Source organism: Sorex araneus, chromosome 4, assembly GCF_027595985.1.
Source record: "Sorex araneus isolate mSorAra2 chromosome 4, mSorAra2.pri, whole genome shotgun sequence".
Classification (NCBI taxonomy): domain Eukaryota; kingdom Metazoa; phylum Chordata; class Mammalia; order Eulipotyphla; family Soricidae; genus Sorex; species Sorex araneus.
Window position 1 is genome coordinate 61495628 of NC_073305.1, and position 21756 is coordinate 61517383.

A 21756-nucleotide genomic window follows, 5' to 3' on the forward strand; every position below is an offset into this window, starting at 1 on the left:
CATTTATTTAGTCGCCAGTTAAAGCTGTTTCTTTAACAATGGCTGACTTCTCTTCAGCCTCAGTTATTCAGCTGACTAAAGGATGTTTAAGCACTCTATATTTGTTAGGTTTTTTATTCTGTTTAATGGAAACTGTAGGGTGAAGAGCTGCAAAACATTTTTCTTCATTCTTTAAACCTGTCCATGGATATCAAGGTTATTTTCAAGCTCCAGTTGCCCTAGCTTTGAGCCCTAATCCTAGTGTTAATGGTATATTGAAGGTGAGATGACTGGGGGTGTGGGGAGCATGTTTTCAGGATGTGGGCCAGGAATGGCCCAAGGGCCCATCTCGGATATCTTAGTTGGCAGGACTTTGCTACATGCCAAGTTTTTCTAAGCTATGAAAAGATTTAGAGTTCATGGTGAAATGCAGTGTTCAACAAAGGAGAATTCTTCCTTTTGTTGGAATTTGGCTATGCTATTGCAAGGATTCTTCCTGTTAGATGTTATCTTCCCCATCCCCCGCCAGGTGTGCTCAATCTAAAAATGTGGTGGAAGCTCTAGATAGAACGTTTTCCGGTTAGAATGTTCCTCCTTGATTCTAATTGAAAATGCTACTCATGACTCAGAATTAAAATACAAAGGGGGAAATGGACATGTTATAAACCCTAATTCATGATAAGGGGGCATTAAAATCTGGGAAATCTGGTGGTACGTTTCATGAAAAGTCTAGGTAATATGTTGACTTCAGGTTTAAACTGGTGCAAGTTCACATACTTTCACCAGAACTTGTTTGCTTTCTGTCTTTCAGTTCAAGTTTCCTCTAATTTTGCTTCATTTTCATTGAAGATTTTCCTTCAAGTGACAGCTAAAAACTTAAGTAGTAACTTTAACTGTTCATGTAACCAATTTAGCAATCCAATTGTAGCCAAAAAACAACCAAACAAGCAAACATTTAAACCATGCCACCCAAATCCCAGTTGTAATACTCACAAGTTCAGATTGAATTGTATGGGTTCTTTTCTGAGTGCCACTAAGGCTAAGGAGAAATGGTGCTGTCTTTGGCTGGGTCTAGCACAGACCATCTCTTGTGCCAAAAAAAAGTATCAACAGATATACTTCAAACACAAAGAACAGGGTGACAAAAAGAATAGGATGACGGTTAGTTGCCCAAAGAAAACTGGAGTATTTTTTCCAGAAGACAGTTAGAATCAATGGTTCTTATGACAGACAAGGATCTAGAACAAAGAAAGCCATTCAGGCTCATAGCCATACATGCCCTCAGCAATTGTCTCAAAACTTTAGCGAAACAGCTGGGAAAATCAGGTGTCAAGCTCAACAAATCATTTTGCCATTTCCTTTTTTTTTTTTTTTAGCAATCCTGGAGACACATTTATTCAGCAAGCATTGGCATTGCCGGACCTTTTCTCTGCACCTGATGCCAAGCTAGAAGCCAGGGGAAGAGAAGGACCTTTCTTGACTTCATGCCCATGTCTGGATGAGAGCCAAACATGCCACAGACTGTCAGATTGTTCTCCAGCATGCATATCTGGACTTTTATTTTGGTCAAGGAAAGCTTGGACCTACTTCTTTCTTTTTGAACATGAAGGGCTTGGTTTCCAACTTCCTTTGCTGGAAGGCATATTATGAAATGGGATGGGACCCATCAGAGACACAGGTAAGAAACCTGAACTGTGTGGCCTCACATAAACCTCACCAGGTCTCTGTCAAGAGCTCTTGCACCCTCCCACAGGTGTAAGGACAAAGGGCACTTTGTACTGGGAGCCTATAGGAAAAACAGAAAGAACATGTCCTTGCTGGTTAATCTGCCGGTGATAAAGAGTATTGTTTTATCTCCTGCCATCTCTAGGGTTCCATGGGGTGAGTGCAGTTGTGACACAAAGTTTGCTTTGTTTTTTCAGCCCACTGAGACATTTCAAGTGACCTTTCATGTCATCCTCATTTGTCCCAACCCATGTGCCGAATTGATATCATACATGGAGAGGATTATAAACTTTTTTTTCCCCATAAGACACTATTGTCTACAGGGATACTAGGATACCTAAAAGTAGCACAAATATTTTTTAAGTCTGTTTTGTGGGGAGCAGTGTCTGGTTTATAAGACTCTTTGGCAGAACATCCAGAGGTCCCAGATTTACTTTCATGCCCTAAGCTTCCCCTATTGTTAATGTCCTCTTAAAGTGAACCAGCATGTTGCATTTGTAGTCATTGATAAACCAGTGTTAATAATTAGCAAAAATCCATACACATGTTAGGGTTTACTCTTCCCACTTTGCATTCTGTGGACTTGGATAAATGTGACCACTATATGACAGAGAATAGATTTACTAAAATTCCTCTGTGCTCTCTCCATTTATTTCTTTCTGTGTGAGGGTGCATGTTTTTCCCACTTACCCTGTCAGCAACCAGATTCCTTAATTTTGCTTTTCCCAGGGGCCGGAGTGATAGCACAGTGGTTATAGCATTTGCCCGCCATGCAGCTGACTTAGATTAGATCCTGGCATCCCAGATGGCCTGCCCATGCATTACTAGGAGTAATTCCTGAGTGCAGATCCAGGAGTAACCCCTGAGCACCGCCAGGTGTGACCCCAAAAAAGCTAAAAAAAAATTTTGCCTTTCCCAGAAGGGAATATAGTGGGGATTGAACAGAATACAGATTTTATAGATTAATGTTTTTCACTTGGCATCTAAGTTTCCCCCTTGTATTTTGTGGCTTGGCAGCTTTTTGTTTTTTAAATTACAAAAGTTTCTCATTGATATTTAAAGCTTTCATGCACAGAAGTATTATAGTCATCCCACAATCTCCTTCCCTCTCCTATTGTTTTTGTTTTGTCATTATGAGAGATTACATAAACCTCGTCTCTCAGTTTTACAAGGTAGTATATGAGTTATTTTAAAGAATTAAGTGACAGAACAATTTTAGTACTTTTTTTAAGGCTGGAAGGAGAATAATTTCTAATATTCATTGCCTAAATAATGACATGTTTGGACTGTAGGCAAGTACTGGTTTATAGTCTTGGCATTTTTAACCAAAAAAAAATTTAAATCCGTATAATTAGCATTTTCCAAGAAATAAATGATCTGATTTTTTTTTTGTTGCTGTTACTGTTGTTGCTATTATTGTTCCCAGCAACATTTGAGGTCCCAGTTACCTGAGTAGCAATATAAATTGTCTTTAAACTGGGAATCAAGTGTTTTCCTTTTTTATTGACATTTCCTAAACAGACCCCACAGAGTGCAAGAAAAGTGACAGCGGGGAAATTCCCACTCATGTCCCTAGGATCTGAGAACTGTAAAGATGCAGTCTTTAAAATTTCAGGCCATGACCTTGGTGTTTTGCTCTGCCCTTTCTAAAGCTCTATGATTTTTGATATGTTATTGGTTCTCTTTGGCCTCCACTTTCTCTTCTGGATCAAACACAATTAATAACAGACTCTACTTTGTAAAGCCATTAGGAACATAGGAGATTATCCATAGAGAACATTGGCCAGTTTTGACCATACAAAACTTTCTCAGACATCATCATCATATTTATACATTGGCAAATTGACAGTGTATAAAGAAAATTCTGAGTTCTATGTAGGTGCTCATTAACTTTTTCCTCATTGATAAGGTGAGAGGAGGGTAAATTCGTCATGTGTTGGTGCTCTGGGAATATGAACATATACAATTGCCCCTTGATTTATCATAGAACCATATACCCCTATACCCATAATTAGTTGAAAGTATTGGCGTGAAGGAGTGAATAGAGAGGTGATCGTGCATGTCTTGAAAGTTCCTGAATCTGTTTGATCCTTTGACCAAGGAACACACAGTCCTTGAACTTTGCCAGGTATAGATCAAAGAGCTCCAGATCACTGCTGGAGTGACCCTGGGGCTTTCTGGTACCACAGAACCCAAGTAGTGCCACATTCACATACCCTGGCATTAAACTATCCATCTGATTAATCAAGAAACACTGGGGTGACCCTGAGTACTTGGGAACTCCTAAGTACTTGAGAGACCCCTCAAAAAATGCCCTTAGCATACTTAAGCTATCAAACTTCCCAGCTGAAACCCCTCTGCTTTAAGTGTGCTCAGCATGCTTAGACTAGCCTTCAGTTGGACAGTCATCTTGAGTTTCATCTCAAGAGTAATTGCCTTTCTTTTCTGCTCACCAGAAATGGGAGACACAGATGGACTCTTTGGGCACTTGATGAGATGAAAAAACACAATACTCCCAAATCCTTGATCACTGAACACTGCAGGGTGCAGACTGTTGGCCTGCTGAATGTGAGATTGATTGTATTCTGCAGTTTATTGCCACTGCCTACTGTCATGAGACTGTATGGTCTTGAGTATTTCTAGCCTAAGAAAATGATCAGAACTTAACATTTGCAGTACAGTTTCTGCAGAATGCATACAGCATTTGCACAGGTACAAAACTGAAAGATCTTCAGTTGAACCATTTGCTACTTGTAGCAGCAGGAAGGATAATAATTTAGTAAGAGGAGATTTAGGTAGTGTGTGCAATCTTATGCAACCAAGGATATCACTTATGGTCCCTTTCTGTTCTGCCTCTCTTCAGACAGGACTGTCAGAGGCTAATAACTAACCATTCTCTTCACCTGTGACAAGTCCATTTTCTGAGTGGATCCATGCTTAGGTAAGGTAAAGTGATTAACAAATAACTTGGTTCTCATGCGTTTAGGCATTACTTTATTTTGAGATATTTGGGCCACAGTTGGTGGTTCTCAGGGACTATTTCTGGGTATGTGCTCTACAGTGACCTCTGAAAGTGCTCAGGGGACCACATGTAGTACTAGGACTCTACCCAGGGTTGCTACATGAACAAGGCAAGTGCTCTATGTCCTGTAGTGTCTCTTTGGCCCTCTGTTTCATTTCTTCAAACTTTTGTTGTTTTAATTGTTTGACAACTAACAGTGCCAGGAACTTATTCCTGGTTCTATATTTAGGGATCACTTCTGGCGGTGCTTGGGGGAACCTATGGGGTGTCAGGAATCTAACCCAGTCAGCCTATGTAACATAGGTATCCGAACAGCTCCGGCCCATGAACAGTCTCTTTAATGTGAAAGGAAGGCTCTCTGTTTCTTCTTACCTCCTTGTTCCTCAACACACACATACCCATCAGATAATACAACCTCATTTAGCAGCTATTCAGATCTCAGTGTATAGTAATCTCAGTTGTGCACAACTAACTCTATACCCTGCATATCATTTTTTAAACTCCTAATTTTACCTTTTTTAATTCACTTTCTCTTGCCCGCACACCTGGCTGTCTTCCCCTGGGCCTCTCGGAGGGGATGGGCTCCAGCTTCCCTCCCCACCCCGAGCAGAGCTCCCAGCGGTCAAAGACCACTGGAACCTAGCTGAAGCCATGCTCGAGGCCCCTCTCCACACGTTCAGACAGGCCTCACGCATGAAGATCATGAAGATACCAGCAGAGGAACTCAGGTGTGTGTAATCCCATCAACGGTCAACATCCAGAGACTTAAAAGCAAGCTCCCAGAAGAGAGCGATTCAGAGGGTCTCTTGCCCGCACGCCTGGCTGTCTTCCCCAGGGTCCCTCAGAGGGGATGGGTTCCAGCTTCCCTCCCCACCCCGAGCAGAGCTCCTGGTGGCCGAAGACCACTGGAACCTAGCTACAGCCATGCTCGAGGTCCCTCTCCACACGTTTGGACAGGCCTCACGCATGAAGGTACCAGCAGAGGAACCCAGGTGTGTGTAGTTCCATCAATGGTCAGCACCCAGAGACTTAAAAGCAAGCTCCCAGAAGTGCGTGGCCACTTCTCCCTCTGGGAGAAACTGGCAAGCTTCTGAGAGTTTCCTGCCCACATGGGACAGCCTTGCAAGCTTCCCATGGTGTATTCATATGCTAAATCCAGTAACAAGCTGGATCTCATTCTCTTGACCCTGAAAGAGCCTCCAGTGCAACATCGTTGAGAGAGACTTCTGAGATCTCAGGGAAAAGACGAATGGAGAGATTACTGAGCCCGCTCAAGAAATTGACAATTAACGGGGATTTAGTGATTCGTGATTATTTACTTTCATTTTATGGGTGAAAATTCCCTTGCTAAGGGTGGGGTAAATCAACCCAGATACATCCTGTTTCCTTACATCTTTGTTTATCCATAAACTGTCAAAGATATAGATGAAAATCCACTAAAGGGTGCTGGAAGCAGTTACACAAAGGCCAACTAAGATTCAAGCATAAAAACTACATGTTGGGAAAAGTTCTGTTCTAAAATTATGCCAAGCAGGCTCTATGGGATGGCATAAGAAAATAATTAAGAGATCACAAGAAAGAAGTGTGATCAGTGGTCACAGTTCGAAATGGACTTAGGTGTGTAGAAAAGCAATAAGGGAAAAGAGTGCTATTATGGAAGGAGAGAAAGTATCGACACAGCATGAAAGTGATAAGCTTAGTGGTTACAAGCTTAGTTGGGGTTGAAATATACCACCATGTTTTACCTTTTAACTTTTAATTGAGCAACTCTTTTAGCTACTCCACACCTCACTTTCCTGGTGTGTAAAATCAGGTGTTAGTATCTGCTTCCTAGGAGCATATTTTGAAGACCTCATAGGGTAGAAATATAAAAGTCACTTATTAACACTTTGTTCAAGTAGACTTTCACTAACTCAGCTGCTATTTTGATGTCAATAAGGGCTTGAATCTAGGGATAGGTGAGCTGCAGCATTGTCCCAATTCTACCACCCTAAAGCTTTTTATGACAGAGCCTCAGCTGAGGTTCAGGTTCTGCAAAAAATGATTTGGGAAAGAGTCTCTTAAATAAATAAAGCCTAAGACTTTGGATGGGTGGGTATTTATCTTGAATATCCTTGTTATACAGTTAAAAGTTTGAAAGTGGTACTTATGTTTCTCTCAATATTCATATTTCCTGCTGAGGACTACTCTCTGCCTTGCCAGTGATGGTAATTTCTTTAACATTTGGGGTATCAAAGTATCAATGTATGGGTCAAGTGTGTATTCTCCAAGCTGTCCTCATTTCCGTGAAAAATCAGATTTCATTTACATCATACCCCCCTTAGCAACATTTTTAGGACCCAAATAAAAACAAGAACCTTTTTTCCCGTATTGATTGCAAAGGAAATCCTTCCCTTTCCATGTAAATCCCGGCAATAGGTTGGCCTGTCTACTACTCCCAAGTCAGAATTTCCCCTTGTGCCCCATAAACAAAGAAGCCCTAACCTCCTCTTAGAAAAGGCAGTCTGGGCCTGGAAGAAGCATCCAGGGCATCTCTGGAGAAAAGTAAAGTGCAGGAAAATTTATGGCTATTAGTTTATGATCTATTGTAGATGGAAAATCCAAGATACAGGTTTGCACCTTGATTCTTATTTTTGTTGTTGTTTTTTTTTTAAATAAAAGGAAGCTCAGCAGTGAAACTCATTTTCCACAACTTCCAAAGTGGTTTTCCCAGAAATCTGTGAATTTAATCACCCCCCTCTTTTAAGGCAATCACCCTTAATTGGGTTCTTGTGAAGGCTAATAGACACAAGGACAAAAATGAACTCATCTCTGGAAAGGAAGCTAACACCTCATCAATAATGCTGATAATAAAGCTCCTATTTCCCTAGCCTACAATGACGCTCAGGCCTCCAGAGCAATCTCAGGCACCAGGCTTGCCACATCTCAGAGATTTATCTGACCACCTCTTTTTCTTCCTCTTCTTCCAAGTCAACACTAAGAAAAATGATCATTTCAAAATGAAACCCAAGTGTCCCCAGCACCATATTGACCAGTGGTTCAACGGGCTTCTACAGGTTTTCCAAAAGCTTGCAATTGAATGAAGGGAGGTTGCATTAGAAAGAAAACTAAAAATGGAACACAGAATCCAAATAACATGATTTGGTTTCTTTTGTCTTTCTCTGGTAGGCATTTCCCATTTCTCTGTCAGTTCTGGCAGGAGAAGTGGGGCTGGGAAGGACCCGTGCCAGGAATGTAATACACACAGCTGTTCACCATCATCTGGCACAGCATTCTAGTGAAAAGTGTGGGAACTGGAGCAAGATGCCTCTTTTTCCTCAATTATTAGACAAGTAAGACGTGTGTGTGTGTGTGTGTGTGTGTGTGTGTTTGTGTGTGTGACAGAGAGAGAGAGAGAGAGAGAGAGAGAGAGAGAGAGAGAGAGAGAGAGAGAGAGAGAGGAGACAGACACAGAGAGAGACAAAGACAGAGAGAATAGCAAGGGATCCAAGCATTGAGCATTGGGAACAGACCTTCAGAGTTGCTCATCACAGTTCGGTTCAAGTAGCTTAGAGCAATAGCAAATGCAACCTAGGTTTTTCCATCCTGGGAAATGAGAGAAGCAAAGTGTGGTAATTGAATTAGAGGTAGAAGGAAAAGACTTTCACAAGGATGTCATTCCACTCAGCCTCCTCCAATTGAGCTTGTGTTTACAGCTTCCCCTCCATTGGGGAAAGCATTGTTCAAGGGGGGGTCAAGAGGTCATCTTGGTGATTAAACACAGGTACTCACCTGTGCTCAGCAGACACTGCCTCAGAACTGGATGAACTGGACCGGGAGCTGTGAAAAGGGCCATCTTTCACACGAGCTGGCTACAGACATTAGCTCACATAACAAAAGAGCCAATGTGTTGGCCCTTTTCTAGCCTTGGGCCCTCTCAGTCAGAAAGGGGTACTGATGAGGCAGAAATGCAATTAAATCCTAGGTTCCCTTGTTTCAGCCCCAAGTTGTGGTTTCTCTACTTCCTCCTACTGGGCAGACTTCAGTATGAATTGCTCCCCAAACCAGTGGTAAAATTTAACTACCACTCCTTGCAGAAAGAGAAGAAATCCTCCGTCTCTGGGGAATTTTCTGTTGGTGCAAGACTTGCGGGCTTTGGCAAGCCTCTCACACAGGCTACTGTGGTTTCCAGCTGAGCCTTCTGCTTGGGCTCCGGCTGTTAACCAAGTGTCCTCTATTATCAGGAAGGATCAGCTTCCCAGGAGATCTCATTAGAAATGCAAATATGCAAATTAGTGATCTTGCAGGGCTCTGCCGAATCGGAAGCTCTGAAGACTGGGCCCAGCGTTGTTCTAACAAGGCGATTCTGCTGGTATTGGTTGACCATTACTTCAGAGTGTTGTACCCTGTGTTTTTTCTGCTGACCCCTCATTTGGCCTGCTTTTTTTTTTTTTCCTGTCAGGCAGACTTCTACTCAATGTTCAAAGTCCTTACAAAACACAATCTCCTATTTGTAAGCCTCCCTCAACACAATCCTTTCTATTTTGGCAGAACTAATTGCCTTTTATTTATATTCTGACAACCCTTCAGATGTCCTTTTACAATCATATATATTTTTCCACACCAGACTGAGAAGACAGGAAACTGTCTAACTCAGCAAATACTTTATTTGTTGATGATGATGTTTCTGTGCCACACCCAGCAGTGCTTGGGGGTTACTCCCTGCACTGCGCTGGCATTGGCAGTCACCCCTGGAAATGCTGGGGGCAGGGGAGGTGGAAGGAACTATGAAGTGCTGGAAATGAAACCCTGGCCCTCCATGCGAAGCAGGAGCTCAGCCCTTGTGCTGTCTCCCCAGCAGATATTTTGTACAAAATGGCAAGGGTCTACCAAATAAACTAATAAAAATACAAATGAAGAGTAGAACATTGCCTCGTTTACCTAATTCATCATTGCATTCCAAATGAGAATTCAAATACCTGACTTAAAGACTCAACAGTGGCACATACTGGCTGTGTAACCTGGGGCAAATCATTTAATCTCTTTAATCCCCTCCTTCAAGTGGGAATGTTGGTTGGTTGTGTGAACCTCAGTATTTATGGGCTAACTCCATGAAAATATGTATACAGTGCTTAGCATTGTACCAGGCTAGAGTAAGCTCTCAGCTGATGTTGGTTGTTATTGCTCTTTTAAATACCATCCTAATCACATCTCTAGCAATTTGCAGTATGCCTGGAACAGGTGTGAGCAAAACTGTTATGATTTTTAAAAAATCAGGGATCGAGGCTTAATCTACTTGGCATCTTGGGGAACTTTACACTCACTGAAAGCACATTTGGCTATATGAAATGTTTCAGATGATATGCAAAAAAAAAGGCATGCAATTGCCCTGTGCAAAACTACCAATGATACCCACCATCCAGCTTGATTTATCTTGACATCCTGTTGGGTATTATTGATGTTCCCAAGCTACCAAGCTTCTACGCTGATGCCTTTACACTGTCATCTGACTTCACATTAGAATCATCTGGGAAGCTTATAAATAAAACCCTGATGTCTGTGTCAGCTCTCAGACTCAGAATTAGTTGATCAGAGGCCTGACTGGGGACTGGGGACTCCCAGGTGATTTCAGTGTGCACCTTTACTTTCTACTCTATTCTCTGAGTCATGGTGTACAGTTACATAGCTATAAAAGTCTTGCCTTTTTTTTTTCTAAAATTAAATTTTGGTGAAATGGCTGGTGGTGGTATGAGAGTATGAAAACAATGGAAAGACCTACAAAATGTCTTAAGTAATGTACCACTCAAAGTAGGTCAGGATTTCTAGAATAAAATATAACTGGAGTCAAGCAGTACCCATCCATGAGGATCCTAGCTGCTGAACTGTCATTAACTTGTTTCACTATTCACCCTTAAGCCCTCACTTTGGACAAACCAATGTCATCCATTAACAAAGCCCCAAGGACTATGGGAGGATTCCCTTTGTGTCAGCCTAGACTTGTAGCTGCTGAAACTCCCTCCAGACATCTCAAGATTACTGTTGTCTCTACTACAATTTAAAGTTTGTCTTATGCCTGGCGCCAGGAGCTCCATGGATTAAGACTCCTTTTCCTGACTCCCCATCAATCTGTGTCTCCCTCTCCTCAGCATTCTTTGATAAAGCAGCCCACGTATATGGCAAAAGGGAAGCTTCTTGGGATAGGATCCCAGTGCCACCTGAGCAAGTTTCAAAGCTTTGACTGAGAACCTTGTTAATCCTCTTTCCAAAGACTGGATAGAACCAATAATGACTTGTCTGGATAGCAGCAGGACTTGTTTGCTTCAGTGATTGGTGCAGGAGAGGCCCTGATTGGTTTTAAAATGTAAGCAATGCTAAAACAGCTAATAGGAAAAAAGGAAATCATAAACAAGTCTTTGCTAGACTTTATGTTGGAAAGGAAATCCCTTTTAACCATCACTTCAAGAGTTACATCTGCTTTGACAACCAAATTTTCTTTAAGTTGCACTTATCTCTAAGTACTGACTAGGTGTCTCTTTATGTTCCTCTCTCCATTCTCCTTGCTCCTACTTCATTTCTACTTCTTTTCAGGATTGGAAAACTATATCTGTTGGGGTGGAAAAGGTGAGAAAAATAAATACTTCCTGACAGTTGCCCACATGTCAGACACTTTGGTGACAAGATCCCCTTTAAAGCAGGAGAATTATGAACCACCTGTATTATTTTTTAACCTGTATTTTTAAAAGATGAGGAAAATTGTGCTCGCTTCGGCAGCACATATACTAAAATTGGAACGATACAGAGAAGATTAGCATGGCCCCTGCGCAAGGATGACACGCAAATTCGTGAAGCGTTCCATATTTTTGACTGAGCACAGTGGCCACTCAACACCTTTATTGCAAACCACAATAGCTAATTAGAGGGAGAGAACAGAAGGGAATGCCCTGCCACAGTGACAGGGTGGGGTGGGGGGAGATGGGATTGGGGAGTATGGGAGGGATGCTGGGTTTACTGGTGGTGGAGTATGGGCACTGGTGAAGGGATGGGTTCCCGAACTTTGTATGGGGGAAGCATAAGCACAGATGTGTATAAATCCGTAACTGTACCCTCATGGTGATTCATTAATTAAAAATAAATAAATTTATTTAAAAAAAAGATGAGGAAAATTAGAAAATAAAACACAATTTTCCCAGGCGTAATAACCAGCAGGTATGGGAGTCAGGATTCAAACTCTGAGTGGTATGCTTTCAAAATTCACGTATTTTACATTGTACTGTGCTGTGCTGGGTAATTGGTAAGTGCCTTCCTTGAAGAAATTATTGATACTATGGTATGTCCCCACATGATGGTAACAGCCCTATTTAGGGTTCTTTGGCTCATATGTTTGGATTAGAGCAGCATTCTTTAATCATTTTATACTTGTTAACCATCCCCTATTCTGCATACTGGTTCATGGATTGGCAATTATAACCAAGGTGATAGGTGAGAAGTTTTTAAACGTTCTACATTTGTGGAGTAGCATTGGCCAATGGACTAGTAGTTGAATGCTGGATTTTTTCTAATAGGACAGCTATTGCTTCCGCTGAGTGTCTAGCTTGTGTCCTAATTCCAAACATCCACTTCTCAATATTATGCACACCTGTGACCTTGGGCTCTGAACGAATAATATACTCCAATATACTCCAAGTACAAGCTTTAGAGGTGGGAACTGCATTTAAGGGAAAGCATTAGCTCTAGAGATTCAGCAGCTTCCGAATATTCCAAGGCAGGTGTTTTTTTTATGTGCAATGGAGACAGAAGGAAGAGTCAAAGAGAGGAGTAGTAGGTGAATGAGAAGCAATGGCAGAACTTTAAGCAACAAATTCAAGTGTCACTGGGAAATCATCAGCTCTCCAGCTGCAGCCTTGCCAGGTAGGATGAGAGGGAGGACTCAATTGAGAGAAATGCATGTTGTTTTTGGCTAGGTCCATTTCTTCCCTTGGAGCAGAGGACACTGCTACAAAGGAATTTTGAAATCAGATCTTAAAAAAACGTGTATGATCATGAACACAGGCAATGAGATCCTTCATTGAATCTCTTTGATTCTCATTATCCAATAACAAATGGCTCTTACTATTGAAAAATGGAAATACATTCTAAAAACAATAACCTGTCAATTAAATAGCTAGGCTGTTATTTTTCCAAGGGTCATCTGGGTACTGCACATACTTTTATAATCTCTTTGAGTGGTTGGGATGGAATTGGTTTGATACTGTTTGGTTTGATACCCTATAAAGAAGAGATTTTGATGTGTAATTTTGATGTGAGGTTGTAGTGGGCAAGCGAGCATTCAAATTTTGGAACTTTGTGACTCAAATGACACCCAACTTCATGGTGTGGGGTTGGTTTTTCCAGGATTGGGCACAGATGATGTTTTTGTCTCTTCCAGAGAATATTTTAGGATGTAAAGTCTCTGAAATAAATAATTCAATGGAGGCCAAAATAGTCTTCTGGAAATAAAATATCATCTGTGAATAGGAAACTAAAACAACTTGACTGTGACTGGAAGAAAATGCAACTAGTTTTTAGAAATGGCAATATTTATAATAATGTTTGTACTGGAAATATGAGATCTGCAATTATAGAAGAGAGTGCTATTTTACACACAAGTTTAGTGTTTGACTTCCCCTTCCATTCCCTCACATCTTTTTTCTTTTAGTTTTCTCTTCTTTCCACGTCACCTCTCTTTTTCCTCTCCATGTATTGACTGGTGAAGAGTGGGCAGAGTCCATACATCTAAAACTTTAATGAGCTTATGAATTACCTGGGGATTGTGTTCGGGTGCGTGTTTGTATCCTGTTCGTTTGGAATCAGGCCTGTGATTCTGCACTTAAACCAAGCTCTAGGGTAGGCTGCTGGTCTACAGATTTCAGGCTAGGAAATCAATCATTTATTTCATTCCTTCAACAAATATATATAGAAGACTTTTTTATGCTTAAAAATGAGCCAAATGTTAGAATTCATTCTAATAATGAATATAACAGATCTCACTTCTGTCTTTATTGAGCTTGTAGATTAGTGTGTAGATGGAGCTTATAGACTATGGGAAGCATTAATAAAGTAATCATATATTGAAATGTAATTTTATGACTCTAGTAAGTGCAGTGATGGAGAAGACTGTGACTATGAGATATTAAATTGGGTAACTTTGTTAGTGAGCCAGAAAAGTTTTCTCTAGGAGATGATATTAAGCTGAATATTGGATAATACTCAGTATTATTGACATGGCAAACAACTATTCATTACTAGCATTTATATTGGGCCAGTACTTTTTAGGTATATTTGTATGCATTTTTCTATGCGCTATCATTTAATTCTCAAAGCAGTCTAATTGGGTTAATGCATTATTGGTCAATTTTAATGAATAGAGAACTGAGAACTTGGTAAAAGTTACACAGAACATACACTGCAAATTCTGCACCTGAATATAGGACATTCTTAATGACACTTAACGTGTTTTTGTTATCTAGAACATTAACTAGGAAGACCATTGAAATCAACGGAAGTTTTGCAAGTTCTAAGAGTGGTTACAGAGTAGTAGTGCTGGGCCTAATAATATGTAGCACTGCACTATAGCATGTTATTCATGGATTTGCTCGAGCGGGTATCCGTAACGTCTCCATTGTGAGACTTGTCACTACTGTTTTTGGCATATTTGCCACGGGGAGCTTTCCAGCCTCTACTGTGTGGGCAGGATACTCTCGGTAGCTTGCCAGGCTCTCAGAGAGGGGCAGAGGAATTGAACCCAGGTCGGCCGTGTGCAAGGCAAATGTCCTACCCACCGTGCTATAGCTCCAGTCCAGTGATATGTATCCAAATAACAACAACAACAACAAAAAATAAACTGGCCAGGAATTAGAAAACAAGTTTGGGTTCTAGCTTTGCCGATAGCTTGCTGTGAAATTTCTCGTTGATCATGATAGCTACTATTTTCCAAGAAACTACTATTTACTAGATTCCTCGTCATAAGGTTAATATATAATTACCTCATGTTTTCAAGAAATTCTGTGAGATCAGCATTTCGTATTGTTGTTGTTTGGTAACCCCGTGGTGACCCAGGAGTCCACTGGTGCTTTTGGAGCTGATCACCGTCCCTCTGGCCAGCTGATAGACAAAGGAATGGGGCTGCCATGCTGTCATAATCAGTGGCCATTTATCCAAGTCTCTCAGCAGTAGTTATAGAGAAATCATGAAGGGTTGGGAGTAGCAATTGCAGATAGGAGTGGGTGAAAATCATAAATGATGAACAGATATAAAGCCCTTCCTTCTGGGGAAGTTCTTCTAGGAGACCCACCCAAGGGCAGAATATCATCTAGGGGTTCCAGCACTCTAGATTTCTACTAGGAGATCTGCCCAAGGGTGGAATTCCATCGAAGAGCTTATTGCTTTCTCCTTTCCTTTGCTAATAATCTATTTAAATGATCATCTTAATAATGTTTCTAGTCATTTTGTATAACACAGAAAGAGGTATATTAAACTTAAAGGGTACTTCTTCTTGGGGACATCTCACTATATATCTCAGACTACAATCCTCAGGTCAGGTTAGTATTTCCATTCCAGTCCCTGGCATAACCTTTGTGTGGAATGTTCAGAACTAAGAGCAACTGAGGCTTAAGTCAAGTAAATATGACGGAGTGCCCAGGAATAAATATTACTCAGAATCAATGAACTCCTAGGTGATAAAAGCATAGCATTAACTGTCTTCCTGTGTCTATACAAAAGGACATTGTTCTAAAATAAACTGTGCAAAGGACAGAAAGGAAAGAGAAAAACAATATTTCATTTACACATTCAAAATCCAGAGCCTTCAGAAGATTTGACCTTCAGGTTACAGGGTCTGATTTGGGGATATTTGTGATTAACAGGCAGGAAAAGAAGAGCAAAGTGGACAGGCTAAAGATAAACACAGAGGACTGGGAGTGCCCTGGTAGAATTGGGTGTTCCTCGAATTGGATGTGCCTCAGGAGAACTGTGGTGGATGTACTTTAGTAAACCTAAGCTCCCTCTAGGGAAAGAAAGGACAAACCAATGTTACTTTAAAAAATACTTAGAACTATAATCCAACAGGTATCAATAACTATTTTACAAGTGAGGAGACTGAAGCTTGAAGAATCTACAGTCTCACAGGTTGTAAAAAGAGATAGGGTTTGCATGTCTGTGGAATGCTGTTTAGCAAGCACCTTTCCAGAATGTACTTAGTGTTCACTGGGCCTGGAAGTCCTTTCAGAGTGCTGTGTAGTCAAAATTATTTGCATAGCAAAACTAAGCCAATATTTATCTCTTTTAAAAAATTGGGTCGATACTTTTTACAGAGTGCTTAAGAGCAATTAGTGAAAACATGCATTCGTTCCTAAACAAAATGTTTTTTATGAGTGATGTTAATTGTTTAAGTTGTAGTCACTTTCACTCCAAGGACATTGTGTGAGCAAGAAATGAACATGCTCATATAAACCAATCATTTCAGAAAACGAGAACATAACTGAGAGTTAATGCTAAGAGATACATATTGTATCAATGATTTGGGACAATAACCTAGAAGCATTTGCTGTCAATAATACAATTTGAGGGATTAGAGAGATAGTAAATGGAACAAGGTGCTTGCCTTTCATGTGGCTAGTCCTGGTTTGATCCCCAGAACTCATATGGGCCCTGAGCACAGAGTCATGAGTAATTTCTGTGTTCAGAAAGGTATGAAAACTAACAAAAACAAAAATTATAATACAATTTAAGCCCAAAAGCAAAAATTAGAGCGATGGGAAACTTTTACCTGCCACCATAGCTGGTTAGCTTTCCAATATATAATTTTTGGTGAATTAATTAATATGTTAAAAAATAACTGGAAGGTATATAAAGAGCCATCAAATAGTATATTTAAGTGTTCATTTTATAGTATTACAATCCTGTGTGGGACCAAAAACAAGCACAATACAAAATGGAGCTATGGATTTTTGTTATAGCAGACTATGAAAATTACAATGAGAGGGTTCCAGATTCCACATTACGACTAATACACACACACTGAAGCATTTTTTTTAAAAGGGGAGAAACAGAAAATAAGCAATTAAGAAAAAAATATGTAGCCTGTTAGTTAGCTAATAGCAGGTGTGATGAAGAAAAATAAAATAGGGATAGAGGAGAAGGCATGAGACCTGCATGTTATTGTGATCATTTTCATTAAGAAATCAGGTAAGACCATTTGTAGAGGTTATTTTTATCTATTTTCTGTCTTTTGGATCAGACTTGGTGATGCTGTGGGGCTACTCTTGGCTCTGAACTCAGGAATTACTCCTGTTAGTTCTCAGGGGACCATGTGGGGTGCCAGGAATTGAACCTAGAACAGTCACATACAAGGCAAGTGCTGCATAATCCCTTCAGTCCCAGAGATGGTTTTTTAAATAGGAATCTCAGTGAAGCTCAGGAAATCTGGAGCCATTGTGATTCATGAAGCTTGGGATGAGTAGTGCTTGGGGGGTACCTTGTGGTGCTGGGGCTCCAACCCAAGGTCTTGAGCATGCTAGGCACGTGATTTAACACTTGGGCTATCTAAACAGCCCAGAGAGGTAATTTTATTTTATTTTATTTTTTTTAACCCCCCCCCAGAGAGGTAATTTTAAATTAGAGATGTGAGGGAACCATGTGACAATCGGGGCAAGACAATTCCAGAAACTAGGAATTGCAAGTGTAAGGGTAGAATAGGAATGTATTGTAAAAATGGCAAGGACAGAAACACTGTGATTAGAATAGATTGAATGAGGGATGAAAGATGTGGTTGGAAAGGTAGGAGGTGCCAGATCACAAGGGTCTTGTTCGCTTTTCCACACTGATTTGGGAATGCACTGGAGACCTTTGAGAAGGCAAAGGACATGATTTGACCTTTTGCCAGAAGCAGAGAGAACAGAATATTATTGCTGTAAACTTAGCAAGAGGGCCTGGTGACTAGGTGTAGTGTGGTAGCCTTGGAGGTGATGACACATTTCAGATCTATTCTGAAGCAGAGCAAACAGATTTGCCGATGTATGGAATGTGGAGTTTGAGAGAAGGAACAGAGTCCAGGATTGCTTTAAAGCCTAAGTAACTGAAAAACTGGAATTCTAATAACAGAGACCAGGAAGGCTCAAGAAAGGGCAGGTTCACTGTGGAAGTTTAAAAAGGTTAATTCTGCAATGTTCACTAGCATCCACATTTCTTTTTTGGAACATTCTAGGATGATCTAAGAAATAAGAGCTGATAGGTTAGCAATTGTTTTAAAAATTTTGCACATTTTAAAAAAAATGTCTTTCTGATACTGTTCCAGAACTGAACATCCTATGCCAGGTGCAGCCTTATTAAAGTTTTGGAAGAAAAGACTATCTGTTTTGAGATACAATGCCTCTACTTGTAGATCTAAAAATAGTTACACTCTCAGTCCCCGGAGCATGGGGATCTCTAATTGGCCATCTACTCATGTCCACGTTGGCTTGACAAGACTTTTTAGTACTTACCTGTCTACCACTCAAAGCGTATCTGGGTTTTAAATTCATTTAAATTTTTCATAGTTCCCTTTGCCTTTCTCCCAAATGAAACCTCGTCTACTGAATCCTTCCTCTCACTGATGCAGTTGTTAAGTCTGTTTTCCTGATCCATTGTCATTAATAATGAAAATAGCATTTCCCAATTTAGTATCATCTGCAGATTTCATTAATGTGCTCTTTATATCTTTGTCCAGATTATTTCCAAAGGATGTCTAATAACGGTGATGATTATCTTACAACTAAAGTAAGGGGTAGGTCATTTATTTCTCTCTTGCACGTGTGCTCTTTTTGAGAATGAAAAGGAACATGCTTTCTATTATTGTTTTTAATAGTCTATTTGCTCAAAATACAGACAAGAAAAATTGGAGCAGAGGTAGACTTTTTTTTTTTTTGGATGAGATGCCAGTCCATTTGTGAGTGTGGGAGAATGGGCCAGAAGCTTAAGTGATGTTTCCCTTTCACATTATGCCATACTCATTTTCAAAACAAAGACATAGGGGAAATGCAGATTTCATAACCTAAAATCTCTTTAGTTTCATCAAATGCCAATAGGCAAATGCAGTGACTGAGTAAAATGCACTAATGTGTTTTGACACAATCATAATGCCTGTTTCTTCTTAATGAGCCAAGGTGGGGATTTCCAACCAGACAGGATAGGGCTGTCAAATCACCAGATGTGCTCCATACTTGTAAGGGGCATTTATTTAATGGACCATCTAAACCCTCGTCTCTGTGTCAGTGATGATGCAAACACAACATCTTTCAGTTTGAGAGCTGGAGATGCTCTGTGTGCACACAACTTTGTGAAATCATGGGTTAGGACTTGGAAAGGAATTTTTAAGTGGGAATACATTTCATGGCTCATCTACAGGCTGCAGAATAAAATTCACTTTCAGCAGCTCTATGAATCCGTGGAGTGGTTCTATTTTCGTTCTGCACAGCTGGCTGACTGAGCAGCTTTCCTTTTCTCTTCTTATAGCTAAGAAACATTGCTTTAATGACTTTGGAATGCCTGCCACTCATTCTACTAGATGATTTCCCCTTCATCTAGGATTTCTTCTCACCTAGGTAATTCCCTATTTTAGGAATATTTTGATAATGTGTGAATTTTTTGATTACTTGGAACAGACAACAATTTATGATGCCTTAATAAAAAATGAGGCTCTAATGTAAAAATGCAAAGGTGTTACAATGGAATTATGGGTAGGAATGTAGTGAACGCTCAGAAAAAGACTAGAAAAGTCAACTAGAGGGGCAGTCTGGAGTTAGGAAGAAAATGTTGTGCATGTGCACAATAACATACTCTGCTTGTATCTGCACATCTGCTCTATTTTCTTGTCTCAGCAGATTCATCTTCTCTGCTCCTCATCCACATGATGCCCACCCACAGCTCCCAAGGCCACATGTTATATTTCCAGGCACATGGAATGACTGAATCAATTCCATTCACTCAATCTCTCTGCACCAATTCCAGGTTCCTGGGGGGAGTCAGGGATGGAGGAAATGACCTAACTTTAGGCTCCTGCCCTTAGTACAGTTGACCGAGAAATTCCCACATACGTTTTGGTCAACCTGTTGCTTTGGGTTAGATGGAGAGTGAGGGAATGGTTGTGAAGAGTTCAGAAATTCCAAAGAGTGACAGCTAATGTTGCAGGAGAATGCCCAAGAGAGATGAATTAGGATAAAGGGAGAAAAGAGGATGCTTGCTAGAAAAGGACATTTTAGACGAACTTTTCCTACATGTTAATGTTAGGAAATAGTGTTTCAAACATTCTCCCCTTCCCACATAGAAACTGTCAAATGATCCTAAGGATCAGCTTTGCAGATTGGTTGAAAAATCATCAGGCTCATCATAAGTTTTCAACACCTTGAAAACATCAGGCTTGGCCCCTGCTTCCTCATGCATTATTCAACCACAAACCATCTTCCCTCTGACTGTGTCATGTGCTGGAGGAGAACATAAAGTTCCATCTGTCTCTAGCAAACGCATTTTAAGCTCTGTCTAAAACTAAAAGGAAGAGTGTGAAACCCGATCACCTTCATGATTTGGGTTCAGTCCTTTGACACATTGACAAATATCAGTTTGCGAAGATTCCACTTAATTAATTCAGTGAATGTTTTCTAAGCATTTCCAGTCCACCAGATGCCTTTTTGTGTAGTTAATCATGGAAGGTTTTTTTTCCAAGTATCTGAAAAGTTAAATATGTCAGTTCATAACTTGGAAAACCTGGAATAGTATCAGTTAAACCAAGCAGTTCAAGAAATTGTCATCAGGATTGGGTATCTTCTTCTCTTTTCACTCAAATATGTATGTCTGCTTTGCCACACTGAGACTCTCTCTACTTGTTAGCTCCACGTTTCATATTATGCCATTAAAATGTAAAGTGAAAAGAAAATAAAAAGAGTTGCCCCACTGTCTGATACATGTATTTCTGGTTTATTCCAGAGAAAGTATAGGGATGAGTTGTGAGTGGCTGTGATTGGTCCTGGACCCATTTCCAAGTCAATCTTAGCACATGAACATTCCTGGAATTTTATCCTCCCTTGCTCTTCTTCCTTCCATCTCCCATCCTTCTCATTTCTCCTCCTGCCTTTCCTTTCCTCTCTTCTCCTTCCCTTTCTTCTTCTTTTTATAATGTAGGAATACTGCTGTTTATTCATCCATTGCTAAAGCTAATTGAATTGGGCATGACCTACGCATTACTTCTTTTTTATTCAGAATGTCAACTTTATTTTAGCACTGTGTAGCACTGTGGTCCTGTTGTTCGATTTGCTTGAGTGGGCACCAGTAATGTCTCCATGGTGAGACTTGTTGTTACTGCTTTTGGCATATCGAATACGGCACGGGTAGCTTGCCAGGCTCTGCCATGCACGTGGGATACTCACAGTAGCTTGCCAGGCTCTCTGAGAGAGATGGAGTAAGCGTCCTGGGTTGGCCGCGGACAAGGCAAATGCCTTACCCACATTTTTACAGGTATATATAAAAATGGTAGATTTAAACTCCCATGTATCCCAGTGTTTATCCAAAGAATTTGATAAAATGGTTGCCATAAAATTCTTTCCTTAAAAATAAAAATTAATTTTTTTCCTTAAATGCTCTATCAATATTTTAAATTGAAGAAAAATCACTGACAAGAAAATTAAATATTTGCTTAAATATATTTGTTTTAAAACTTCCAAATGCTTGATATTCATGATGCTTTTAACTGATATAAAATAAAAGTTAAAAATTAACTGAAGAAAACTTATTTATTAGCATTAGAAAGATGCTGATTGGAGCTGGAGCAATAACACAATGGGTAGAGTTTTTGCCTTATACTCGGCCCACCAGGGTTCGATTCCCAGCATCCCATATGGTCCCTCAAGCACTGCCAGGAGTAATCCCTGATTGCACGAGCCAGGACCATGAGTACCCTTGTGCATTGCTGGGTGTGACCGAAAAAAAACAAAAGAAAGGAAAGAAAGGAAAGAAAGGAAAGGAAGGGAAGGAAAGAAAGGAAGGAA

At 40.3% G+C, this 21756-nt stretch overlaps 1 long non-coding RNA gene and 1 other non-coding gene across 2 annotated transcripts in view; both read left to right on the plus strand.

The window, feature by feature from the left end:
* Positions 1–1359: 1359 nt before the first annotated feature.
* LOC129404422 (uncharacterized) overlaps positions 1360–21756 on the plus strand; it is a 66195-nt gene continuing 45798 nt past the window's right edge. The window contains exons 1-2 of the long non-coding RNA XR_008629853.1: positions 1360–1657; positions 4568–4645. This is a non-coding gene — a long non-coding RNA (uncharacterized LOC129404422). The remainder of the gene's footprint in view (positions 1658–4567; positions 4646–21756) is intronic.
* Positions 11461–11567, plus strand: LOC129404500 (U6 spliceosomal RNA). Its single transcript, XR_008629898.1, has one exon. It is a non-coding gene; the product is annotated as a U6 spliceosomal RNA (small nuclear RNA).